This window comes from Nanorana parkeri, unplaced genomic scaffold, assembly GCF_000935625.1.
Source record: "Nanorana parkeri isolate BGI_ZX_2015 unplaced genomic scaffold, ASM93562v1 scaffold15, whole genome shotgun sequence".
Taxonomy (NCBI): domain Eukaryota; kingdom Metazoa; phylum Chordata; class Amphibia; order Anura; family Dicroglossidae; genus Nanorana; species Nanorana parkeri.
Genome location: NW_017306283.1, coordinates 3,088,375 through 3,101,774, shown reverse-complemented (window position 1 = coordinate 3,101,774; position 13,400 = coordinate 3,088,375). Strand labels below are relative to the sequence as shown.

The window sequence follows — 13,400 nt, the reverse complement described above, 5'->3', positions numbered from 1 at the left end:
ACATTATTTTGTCGAGGCGAGAGACGATGCTTTAGGCAACGCTGCTGAGATTTGCATAGGGTGAACTCAATCTATCAGCCTCCTGACTCTATTAACACCCCCCGCTGTTCCCTGAAATCACCATGTTTAAACAGCAGCAATTTACTACAGAGACAAATAGCTATTCCCAGTGGGGGGGTCCTCTAGAGTCGGTGCCGGCAGTGAGACCGGTTATTCACACTGTTACATAATATTAATGAATAGAGAACTATGTCCTCCAGTACCCATCTTATTATGGCAGGATCTGTGTCCCTGAAGAAATATAAACCCCAAGCAATGTCTTGGGCAGCAGTGACAGCGGGGGATAGTCTTATTATCCTCATTAAGATTTATGACCTTTTTTCATACTGGTGACCGTGTCCCACTTAGCGGAATCACTGAATAAAAGAGACGACCCATCTGGTAGGGGTTGGCTTTCCATGTTTTGTCTCTTCTTAATAAATAAATTGAATTATTTAATTCCACGCTCTTTATTTGTCTTCAAAAGAAAGAGCCTTTGAACGTGCAACACGTTGGCTTAATAAAGCACTTTTGCCTTGCAGAGCTGGTGTTACATGTTCAGTTCTTGCCAAGGAAACTACATGACTGAAATGTTTATGGTCTATTGCAGGGATAGGCAACCTTGGCCCTCCAGCTTTTTTGGAACTACAAGTCCCGTAAGGCATTGCAAGACTCTGACAGATGACTCCCAGAGGCAGAGACATGATGGGATTTGTGGTTTCAACAGAGCTGAAGTGCTGAGGTTGCATAATCCTTGTCTATTGCTTAGCTTAAAGCCAGTTTCCTACCCCTGGTCTACTGCTTAGCTTAAAGCTGGTTGTCTACCCCTGGTCTATTGCTTAGCTTAAAGCCAGTTGCCTACCCCTGATCTACAGCTTAGCTTTAAGCCAGTTGCCTTCCCCTGGTCTACTGCTTAGCTTAAAGCCGGTTGCCTACCCCTGGTCTATTGCTTAGCTCAAAACCGGTTGCCTACCCCTGGTCTACTGCTTAGCTTAAAGCCGGTTGCCTACCCCTGGTCTATTGCTTAGCTTTAAGCCGGCTGCCTACCCCTGGTCTGTTGCTTAGCTTAAAGCCATTTGCCTACCCCTGGTCTATTGCTTAGCTTAAAGCCAGTTGCCTACCCCTGGTCTATTGCTTAGCTCAAAGCCAAACTCCAGACAGTTATTCATTTTGGATAGTGTTGGAAAGAGTTTAAATTTCCATTGTTCCAGTGTTTAACCCGTCCCCTCGCTACTTTAAATTTGTTTTTGTTTGTGTAGTGGCTGGAGTGATCCTACATCCATTCCTGTCCTGAAAGCAGAAGCATTAGAGTTGTTCAACCTTCTCTGCAGGTCAGCTAACCTTGCACCACTCTCCTAAGGCTCCTGCTTTGTGTTCACATTAGAGATTAGAAGGTTAAAGGCTGTTGAGTCACTGCTGAGAGTGTGGAGCAGAGAGACCTGAGCTGGTGAGCCAATGCTGGGGAGAGCTGAGCAGCTGAGAGAAAAACCTAAACAATATAGGTCTTAAATCTCATATTTTGATTGTTAAGACTATGCAAATATTTAAGTGCCCACAGCCTGACCATTGTTACACTATGAGTTTAATTGAGAGGTGGGAGCAGGGTGAGCTGAGCTGCTTAGAGAGATACTCAATTGTCTTTAGTGCTTCTGTTGTGAACTTTGAAAATGATTTGCTCCACAATACCAGCAGCTACATAGGTCATTAATTGTGTTAAATCTCATTTACTGCTTGTTAAAATTTTGTAATGCCTTAATGTCCTTAGCCTGTCTACAGGTTCACTTTAAAAGCTTTGTCCATCCCTAGACATGGGAACCTGCCTTGTAAGGGAGACGAGATTTGTGTATCAGCCTAGCATTGACACAAGCCCTTCCAGGAATGCTTGCAGTGTGCCAATATCCACAGATGGCAGCACGTTTCTCAGTGTAAAGCGCACAGAAATAAGCCGTGATATCGCATTGCAGCAGTAATGAAAGTCTGTTGACCTGGACTCCCCTGCATGTCATATTGTTCATTGTTATTATTGTTCTCTTCCCAGACGGAAATAAAAGGAAGCGCCTGCCAGGACATAGATCAGATACTCGCTGGACAGAGAAGAACGCAGAGTTAAAGAGGCCTGGGTAAGACAATACGTGACTGCACTTTAAACAGATGTCATGCTATAGAGAGCAGACCTGATTTCTTTCATAAGGGTCATATGTATAAAATGCAGGCGGAAGCACATTCACGGGTCTCGATTCAGCCACATTCACTTTTCCGGTGCAGTTATAAAATGTCCAAGGGGTGGTTGAAGAGGGTAGATATTGTCAATATCGGTGATGTAAGGGGTGCTTGTGGATCTAACATTGTCCATATTAGTAATACATCAAGTGTTATTACTAATAAATGGAAAATCCAGATGTTGGGTGAATCGAAGGGAATGTGATTTTACTGGGACACCGTGAATAAGAGTACTGTGAATCGTTCAACAGACCTTTAGTACCAAATTTTTGGCGATCAATCAACTGTTGCTTTAATTATATACTCCTGAGAATTTATAATGGTACAAAAGGGTCCTCAGCACACCTTCGAACTGTTTAACTGCCGTGTCAATGCACCTTTCATAAGAGTAGTCCCTAACTCTCAAGCAGTGTGTCTCAACCAGGGTTTTGTGAAACCCTAGGGTTCCTCCAGGGGTTGTTTGGGCTTCCTCGAGCAATAAACAATGTCTGCCTCTCAGATAAGCAACCATGGACATCGCTGGTCTTTTCAGGAGTCTGTAAGGGAAGCATTATTCCACTGACCACCAATGTAAGGAGAGTTATTCTCATTGACCACTGGTGTACTATGGCCCTTCACTGACCATCAATGTAAAGAGAGTTCTTCCCAATGACCATCAATGTAAGGAGAGTTCTTCCCAATGATCTCCAATGTAAGGAGAGGTCTTCTCTATGTCATGCTATAGAGAGCAGACCTGATTTCTTTCATAAGGGTCATATGTATAAAATGCAGGCGGAAGCACATTCACGGGTCTCGATTCAGCCACATTCACTTTTCCGGTGCAGTTATAAAATGTCCAAGGGGTGGTTGAAGAGGGTAGATATTGTCAATATCGGTGATGTAAGGGGTGCTTGTGGATCTAACATTGTCCATATTAGTAATACATCAAGTGTTATTACTAATAAATGGAAAATCCAGATGTTGGGTGAATCGAAGGGAATGTGATTTTACTGGGACACCGTGAATAAGAGTACTGTGAATCGTTCAACAGACCTTTAGTACCAAATTTTTGGCGATCAATCAACTGTTGCTTTAATTATATACTCCTGAGAATTTATAATGGTACAAAAGGGTCCTCAGCACACCTTCGAACTGTTTAACTGCCGTGTCAATGCACCTTTCATAAGAGTAGTCCCTAACTCTCAAGCAGTGTGTCTCAACCAGGGTTTTGTGAAACCCTAGGGTTCCTCCAGGGGTTGTTTGGGCTTCCTCGAGCAATAAACAATGTCTGCCTCTCAGATAAGCAACCATGGACATCGCTGGTCTTTTCAGGAGTCTGTAAGGGAAGCATTATTCCACTGACCACCAATGTAAGGAGAGTTATTCTCATTGACCACTGGTGTACTATGGCCCTTCACTGACCATCAATGTAAAGAGAGTTCTTCCCAATGACCATCAATGTAAGGAGAGTTCTTCCCAATGATCTCCAATGTAAGGAGAGGTCTTCTCATTGACCTTGGCCATCAGTGTACTAGGGCCATTTACTGACCACCAATGTAAGGAGAGTTCTACTCATTTACCACCAGTGTACTAGGACCCTTCACTGACCACCAATGTAAAGAGAGTTCTTCCCAATGACCATCAATGTAAGGAGAGTTCTTCCCAATGATCTCCAATGTAAGGAGAGGTCTTCTCATTGCCACCAGTGTACTAGGACCCTTCACTGACCACCAATGTAAAGTGAGTACTTCCCAATGACCACCAATGTAAGGAGAGTTATTCTCATTGACCACTGGTGTACTATGGCCCTTCACTGACCATCAATGTAAAGAGAGTTCTTCCCAATGACCATCAATGTAAGGAGAGTTCTTCCCAATGATCTCCAATGTAAGGAGAGGTCTTCTCATTGACCTTGGCCATCAGTGTACTAGGGCCATTCACTGACCACCAATGTAAGGAGAGTTCTACTCATTTACCACCAGTGTACTAGGACCCTTCACTGACCACCAATGTAAAGAGAGTTCTTCCCAATGACCATCAATGTAAGGAGAGTTCTTCCCAATGATCTCCAATGTAAGGAGAGGTCTTCTCATTGCCACCAGTGTACTAGGACCCTTCACTGACCACCAATGTAAGAAGAGTTCTTCCCACTGACCACCAATGTAAGGAGAGGTCTTCTCATTGACCTTGACCATCAGTGTACTAGGGCCATTCACTGACCCTTTCATTAAAGATCCCCTCACAGATAACCAATTAAAGGGGCACTTTCCCATGGTAGTCAGTGTAAGGGATCATTTTTCCACTGATCACCAATGTGAGGGAGCACTACAAATTTCACTGTCTGTGTTTCTTTTCTGCATATTAATATGTTTTGTTTTACTTCATTATTATTACTAAAAATAATATGGTTGTATAGAGCAGGACTGAGTGTCAAATATGTAACATTCCTTATTATTTTATTTATTTTTATCTCTTCGACTTACTCATCACACTAATATCTTGTGAGCTATGTATATAGAAATGATTAGCAGGTGTTCCCTGAGAATTGATAGTTATTTTTAAAGATTCCTCCATGTTAAAAGAAAAGGGTTGAGAAAGGGAGCTATAAACTATCTGAGTTTCCAAACTATGGAACATACTGTATATAGCAATGCACAAACAGAGAGCAGGCTCATCTGAAGTCAGCCCCATCCTACTTAAAGTTACAGTCACATCTGTTTGTTCGGCTGTATCATTCTGTAAAATAAAATGGAAAATACTTGAATGCCTTATTTTGACCATTTGGCACCCAAACGTGCCCTTACTATAGTAAGCATTGCTTGTTTCTGTAGAAACTTCCACCACGGGGTGCATCAGAGGGTTGGCAATCCTATGGTTCTATGTTTTTTCATTTCATGTTTTTTTTGATGAGCAAAACTCAATGCACCAACCCCTGTCAGGCCAAAATATAGCCAAATAAAAACCAAGTCCACTTGAATCCACTTCTACAAAATCCAAAGTACAGGTTAAAGGTTAAGGCTATTGGAGAAGTTCCAAATATTTGAAAGTGGCACAAGTAGGCAGCTCCAACGGAATACGTAGTAATGGTATGGAGTAGAAAAGCACCCAATGTTCTTCTTTCTATTCAAAATACAACCAAACTTTCCCATGGCATGCTAGTTCTGATTGATTTGCTAACTCCACCACTTTTTGGGCTTAGAACCAGTGCAACTGGAAGATAAGCTATGGTCCAGCACTGTGACTACAGTATGTGCAATTGTGTCCAAAAGCAAAAGCTTTAAGAGGTCCCAATTATCTTTGATCTCCATCTTATAGGTATCTCCTATAGTGATACAGAATACCAATCACTTTCATAGATGTATTATACAGGTTTCCAAACTATATCCGGTTTTACCTCGGTTCACGAACTTAATTCGTTCCACGATTCTGGTCGCGAACCGAATTGGTCGTGAACCAAATCAAACTGTGATCAGACTGTGATCTCGACTAGAGGAAGCCACGACCATGTGTCAGAGCGGGGAAGATGGCTGCGGTTGTGTTCGTCACCCGATGCGGAGTTCGCGAACGGAAGCAAAATTTTGCCGAACTTCCTGTCCGCGAACCGAATTGTTGGTACCACTGTATATTGTAAATCAGTTTTATACTATAGTAACTTGCATGAAGCACAGTGTAGCCTTGCAAATCTGAGCCCCATAGCCCTTGCACGTTCTTCTGTAATTATGATTAAACCCTTGCTAAGGTTCTCCTTTGCACATGGCTATCCTTTGCTTTGTATTAACACTAGTTCATAGCATTAGTTTGACATGCAAAATGGCTTCCACCTCTGTGGAAGTAAAAGGGTTGGTAAATAATTGTGGTTCATTTTGAATACTGACGTATATTCCTGCGATGAAGAAATTAAAGAAATTCATGCTGTATAACAATCGCAAGGCAGGAGTGATTGGTATTGGGGTGACCAGGGCATGCTTTAGAGGGGAGGGAAAGATTCCAGTAGAGAGGGAGAGATTGAAAATGTGGGTAAGAGAGTGTAGGATAGAGTATGAAGGTGACCGAAGTAGTGGTGAGGGAACAGGGTCCAGGGGGTAAGTGGTGAAGTGGGTGTCAGAGAGAAGCTTTGTAACCTTGTAACCTCCTCTGTGGTGACTGGGTCAAAAGAGGAGAGTGACAAGTGTGGTGGTGGGTCTGGAACATGAATAGGGGAAGGTGGCTGCACTGTGGCGATCTGATCCCGAATTGAATCTATTTTGTTTTTGAAATGAGTGGCAATGTCCTGGGCAGTCAGCGAGTTATTAGGTGGTGGCGGACATAGTAGAGAGTTAAAAGTGGAAAACTTTTAACAAAGTTTTCCACTTGTTTCAGACATTTGTTTCAGTTGGAGGAGCAAGCCCCTAGCTGGTCTGCTACCAAGATGGGGCACGAGCAGCCCTTGATGTCAGCGGCTTGCACCACGTGGCCCTCATGTAATTCTTAGCCATAGTCTCAACACTGTGAAACACGCAGGCTATCCTGACAAGTTCCTTTCAGATGGCCTTAATCGACTTTTGGCCCTCGGCCCAGAACAGCTGATATTCATATAAACCATTTTCTGCCAGGTTTACATAGTTGGAGGCCCCCAGACCTCCCCTCCTCTCTGCTCTTTCTCATGTCTGCTCTCTGGATTACACTTGCCTTGCAGGACCAGGGAAGGAGGGGTGAGTTCACCTAGCAGTCAGACTTCCACTCTGGCTCTAGGGAACTTCAAAGTTGATCTGTATTCATCCTGAATGGAGGGAGGGGGGGGTCGTTGAAAGGGATAATCGCAGTGCCTCTGCTTCTCGTTGTTAAAGGGCCAATCCAGGCTAAAGCTGGCCATACACCAATAGCTTTTCGTATGAACTTTCATATGAAATCTTGTTAGAACCTTACATAACTCCATTAGAGACTTGTCAAATGTCGTTGGAAATTTCATTTTACTTTAGCATTCAATTTTGGAATGAATTTAGTTTCCTGAATAAAAACCACATTCAGTGATAGAATATTATTCATTCGCAAAAATGTTTCTATCCTGCTCCTTTGATTTTTTTTTTTTTATCACTATGGTCGAAGTTGATCACTGATTTGACCCCCATTAGCTATTAGAAAATTGAACAAACTTTCCGAAAACAAATTTTATACTAAATGTTCTTAATTCTGGCGTATGGTCAACTCAACAAAGCTAAGGTCACAGTAGAGATACATATACAGAAACATAGACACCTTCTGTGTGGTAAGGAGGAGGAAGACAACAATTTAAAGTGCCGTTCTGCAAACTAAAGCTGTACTATTTTTCACCTTCGGCCTTTTGACTGAACAAAACAAATATCACAGATTCCTCCAGTAGCGTGGATGGGCGAATCCCCCCACTGCCCCCACAGCCGCTATCAAAATACCTGAATGGTGTTTGCAGCTGACTGGTAGCTTTCTCGCACAGGGCGCCTAAAGGACTAAGGCCGGCCCTGGCTGCAAGCACAAGTTGGCCAAAGATTTTCCAACCAGCTCCTTCGATCTTCTGATCGAGGCACACCAGATGGAAGGGTGCCAACGGAGGCACCCACTGTGGGATATCGGCTGGTTATTGATGAAGTTCTTGATAATGTTCCCCCAGCTTTAGTGCCACTGTCCAACTATTTTCTGCTGAGTGAAAAACGACATAACCATACTACTGAGAACATAGTGATATATATAATGGCATTGCTTAACTTCACCATACCGACATACTACTTCACAATACTAACATACGGCCCCTTGTATCTGTAAATTTCAATATGAGCCCTTGCAAGGTTTATATACTGTATAACCTTTTATTGGCAACTCATGGCTTTATAAGGTCTACATATAACCTCATAATGTCTACATATAGCCCCATAATACTATAATTTAGCTTAAAGCCTATTTTAACTTTACATTTAAATCAGCTAAATGTATTAGAGGTGCATCAAAACAAAATTGTTTAACGTCTTACAGTTCATTTTATTTTTAAAGCCATAGGGTAGAGAAGCCTGTCCCCTGCCAGCATGCTGTAAAGTGAGACCCTTGCTCTTACCCTTGGAGAAGCAGTGGTCTCTCTGCAGAGGTCTACTGAGTCAAACCTACATCTCTGCAAGCAGCACCTAATGCGCCCCACTGATTGGAGAGCTCCGATTTAGCAGGGGGTGTGTCAGACCTCAAAGAAAGAATGTATTCCCCATAGAGGGCAAGGGTCCCAAGCTGCAGCATGCTGGCAGGAGACAGGCTTTTTTTGTTGTTTTTCTTTTACTAAAGACTGTCGCTGCTTTAGAGTAATATAAACTGTAAGCCTTTGCACACCTTTTATTTTGATGCACCTGAAATGCATTTAGCGACTTGAAAACTAATATTTAATTAAGCTTTAGGCCTCATTCACACAAGCAGGAGCCTACACTGCTTGTCAATTATTTTTCATCCCTCCCTCCCAGAAAAAATTTGGTTAGTGCCATATTAAGAACCCCCTTTGACCTTTGATCTGCTGATCCTCCTTCCTATCTTGGTTTGCAAACATTCAGCCCACTTACAATGGAGAAAGGAGAGCTTACTCCATGTAAATGGGCTGAATGCTTGTTTACCCTACTGCTGTTTACATTTGTGATGGCTGTGATTGGTTCACATATTAGATCAGCATTCACAGACGCACTGGCTGCCCAAGTGTATTTTCTGTGGCACTGTCTATAAACGGAAAACATGCCAACCACCCCACAGTTTTTAAAAATGTCAGTACAGTGGTGGTTAAGGCTTCTTATAGAAGTACCTACTATACCACCTTCATTACCCGGGGAGTCCAAAATCCAGGGTGCACATTACACAAAGGGCTTGCTATGTCTGCCATCCTATTATCCAATATGAGAGTCTAAGTGGGTAATACAGGAGCCACGATTGGATTGTTAGATGGATGGGGTGGCTGGGATGTATAGAACATAGCTACTTCCTGTGTTGAATGTTTGGGGACTCCACATACATTTGGGATAAGAGAGGTACTGTTTAGTAAATAGCTTTATATTTTTTCTTTTTGTAAGCTGATTGGCTTTAAACAACGTGTGTTGATAATCTTATGAAAGAGATCTTGACATGTTTATCAATGAATGTTATGAAAACCTCTCTTACGAAAACCGCTTTATGTAAATTATGTGAGTCGTGTATAGCAGCTTTTTTTAGAACCTATGGGAAGGCTGGTGATGTATGTATTCTATGTCCTAATTGAGTTATCTATAGGGTATAAATCACCCTTGGGATAAAAGGCAGACAAAGGTCACATGCAAAGCAGTAATAAGTGGGCCACTGTGCCCTCGTCATGTGTTTATGAGAGACGTTTGTCATGTGCAGAAGACATAGACAACTTGTTTGTTTCCAGGGGCTTTATGTATTTCCGGTTCTCTTTTGGATTTAGTGGCGACTTATATACGAGATATTTGGCCCCCGGGAATGATCAGTCCAAATGTGTTTCTGGAACAGACAGCTCCACTCACAAGCTGTGCTTTGTCTTTAAATGCTTTTATGAAATTCAGATTGCTTAATGTACTTAAAGTGACTGACACTTTAACAAGAAAAATAAGATGCTGACATATAAAGTACCAGAACCCGAAGGAACACTTACCTGCAGCAGAATTCAAGGGTTCTGCAAATGCCCCCCTACCCCACCATTGCCATAACGTTCTGATCAGACAACGCTTTTACATTTCCTGGTAGCCTTGTAGCTGTCTACCTCCCCTCTCTCCAATGCATTCCTATTGAACCATCATTATTTGGGACTGCCTCACTTAAAGTGACATTAAAGGCAAAAACCCCTCCCCCCAATGTTAATTAAACAACATACCTTAAATGATGTCTCTTAATCCGATCTTCCTCTTCTTTCCTGTCCTTTTCAGCCTTCTCTCCAGCGCTGATGCGGTTCTCCGATCCAGCGCTGACTCCTCTATCCTTGCTGGCACTTCCTGTCCCACGGTGTCTGCATGCGTGTGTACGCGTCCATACACTTACCTTGCGTCTCTCCTCGTCTCCCGCCCGAAAATCCGAACTGCGAATGCGTCCGCCTGAAGATGCTTTGGGGCCGCCCGAGCATTTTCGGATGGGAGCGTGCGGCGAAGACGGGGGTAAGTTTTTAAAGCGTTTTTAAAAAAAACAAAAAAACTTTTTGCATTTAGCAGTAGATATATGAAAAAAAACGGAGGGTTTAGTAACTCTTTAAGGTCCAACTCCAGGGAAAAAAATAAAAACAATTATCCATGGCTTCCTAATATCCACGGATTCCTAAAATAAGAAAACAAAAGCTTTTTCTGCAATACTCACCTCCTCCCCAATACTGACCTCCACATAATCTCTGCTCCATCCTACTGCTGCTGATGCATCATTAAACTCACTTCCTGTAAGCTTAGGGTGTCATTGACCCACCCCCTGGGGCTATGTTGTTATGCTCCCCCTGGTTCCTCCATGCTCCTGCATGAAAACACAACATACACAACGCTAACAGCATGGATGGAGAAATGTGTTAGATTTTTTTGTTCAGGCTGAAGGAAAAATATCTCTCCATGTGTACCCAGCTTTAGTTTGGAGAGATGTTGCATTTGTCCATTTGAATGCAATGAGAAGTAAACAATATAGACCAATTAAGCCCATAGAGGTGATTGTACAGGATGGTTTTCTCTATACAATACAGATCTCATATACTCAGTGCTAAGGACAATACAACAAGGGCCAGACGTGTGCCTAAAGCTAGCCATACACTGGGTTGAGTTCTGCTGACTCCTCTGATATTCATCCGGTGTGTGGCCCTGTCAGGACACCCGCATCCCCAGCCCCCCACCTTCTCTGTTTTGACGTTTTCTTTTCAATGGTTCGAAAAATCTCAGCCGAACAGTCACTGTTCAGGTATTCTGACAGGGGCACACCCGCCACTGTTAGAATAAATTAGACCGGCAGCAGGATTCAAGATATTTTTTTCTGGGGCTGAATGAGAAAATGCTAACAGTGTATGGCCAGCTTAGGATATCCTTCACCAGTAAAGGAACCCTATGATGCAGGTATGGACTGGAGCTCTGAATTATTTGATAAAAAAACTGAAACAGGATTCTCTGCATTATTGAACCTGAAACTCAAGGGAAGAAATGCCAGAGGACATGTGAGTTACATTGTCAGTAACTAGCAGTAGTTAGTCACATTCACTTGGACGGTGTACAACTTATCCTAGCTTCTTCAGTTCCAATCAGAACTCAAGAATTTGCTTGGATAAATAGCCAAATGTCTTCAACTTTGTGGAGCAAGTCCAGATTAATGTGACCTACTAGTACTAGCTATACCACGACATGGATAATTAAGAACATTCACAGACATTGTCGGTAACTGGACCTTGATTCCATGTTTGGATTGCACAACACTAGCAAGAATGTCAGAAGTTGTAGCTAGCCGTGTGTATTTGTGGTTTACCATTTTATATAAATAATAATAATAAAATAAAATCCTTATGGTTATCTTTAACCTGTCCTGTTTCTCGACATCCATATGGAAAGTAAGACTAAGCTGCATCATATGAAGTCATACTGGTACATAACAGGAATGGTGATGATGATGATTTGGACAGTCTGGTGAAGAGGGTATGGGGACATATTGGGCAATCTATTGGAGATCCTGCTGAACCTTTGCTATGGACATTCAAGTCTCCATTCCCTTAGTGGTTCTTGTTCAGTTGTATGGCCTACCATTTTTAGTCTTTAATAGAATCCTTCTGTGCTCTTATGTAATCATGCTTTAAAAAAAACAAAAACAATCGGATACTATTTTGTGTTGATTTCTCTGTACTTATTGTACCCAGGAGTCTCAAATACGGATGACAGATAACGCGTTCCTGCTCTGAGACTTGTTTTTATTGTGTTGTGGTAACTTAAGGAACAGGAAGCTGAAACCTTTATTTTGACAAAGGTAACATCATCGTGCCAAGCTGTTGGCAGTGAAGAGTTACGCTGTTGAGTTACGAGTATCTGCTGTCAGTTTTCCATCTCCACAAGAGGAAGTGTAACTTCCATCAAGAGCCATTTCCTGTTTTTTTTCCGCACTTATTTTCCAATTGTAGTAATGGCTTAATTAAATAATAGATGTTAAATGTGCCTTTTATGGCTACTATTTAGTATAGATGTAGACTGTCTGGCTGATAGATAATGTGGGAAAAACTCATTTATTTTCTGAAGTGTTTTGATTTTGGGAAAGATGTTGTGAGAGGTTGAATCAATTGCATGCACCTCTGTTCAACATAGAACTTAAAGCGGACCTTTACACTCAAAAATTACATTCTGCCAATGCATCCCTCAATGTATGATGATTAATAATAACATAGACATGTCAGGTATAAAATGCTGTGATTATGAAATACTTACACTTGCAGAACATTCACTTCCTGTTTTGAAAGGGCAAAATTACTTCAATTTGGCAAAGCAATGCACACTGGTATTGCCTTGGCATCAGCAGAGCATTGCTGGGAAATCTCATCTGTAATCTCAGGAGATCTCAGGGAAAGGCATTTTCCTGCCACTTGATTCCTTGATTCCTAGTCACATGTGCAAGGAAGTAATAGGAGAGCTAGTAATCTGCTCTTAGTAAACATGGCCACTGTCAGAAGACTGGGGAAGAAAAGAGAAATAAGGAATGCAAAGAATACAAAGCCGGCAATTATCTAGAAGCATGTGTTTGAAAATTGTCATTACTAAACAATTCTAAAGGTGTGTTTGTTTTTATTATTATTATTATACAGGATTTATATTGCGCCAATAGTTTGCACAGAGCTTTACAATATAAGGAAGACATTACAATCACAATACAATTCAAGACAAGATGGTAAGGAGGGCCCTGCCCGTGAGGGCTTACAGTCTAAAATCTAAAGATATGATTAGAGATCCGCTGTAAGGTAGTGTGTTTGTACTGCTGTAGAACATTATAATGTGGCAGCAGAATGTTAAAACTGAACATATATGCAGATATATAAAAAAAAATCAATACAACTCTGTATTCATTATTAATAATTATTAATAATAATAATAATAATAATTTTATGCCAGTTTTATTGTGTAAACTGCAAGAAAAAGACATTTGATGATACAGCATGTTCGGCACATTCTCAGCAGGCCAGACCTTTTCTTTTTTTTTTT

The 13,400-nt window shown here is 41.7% G+C and overlaps 1 long non-coding RNA gene across 1 annotated transcript in view; it reads left to right on the top strand.

Moving 5' to 3' along the window:
* Positions 1-352: 352 nt before the first annotated feature.
* The window catches only part of LOC108788789, a 46,365-nt gene continuing 33,317 nt past the window's right edge, over positions 353-13,400 (top strand). The window contains exons 1-2 of the long non-coding RNA XR_001941359.1: positions 353-441; positions 2,078-2,159. This is a non-coding gene — a long non-coding RNA (uncharacterized LOC108788789). The remainder of the gene's footprint in view (positions 442-2,077; positions 2,160-13,400) is intronic.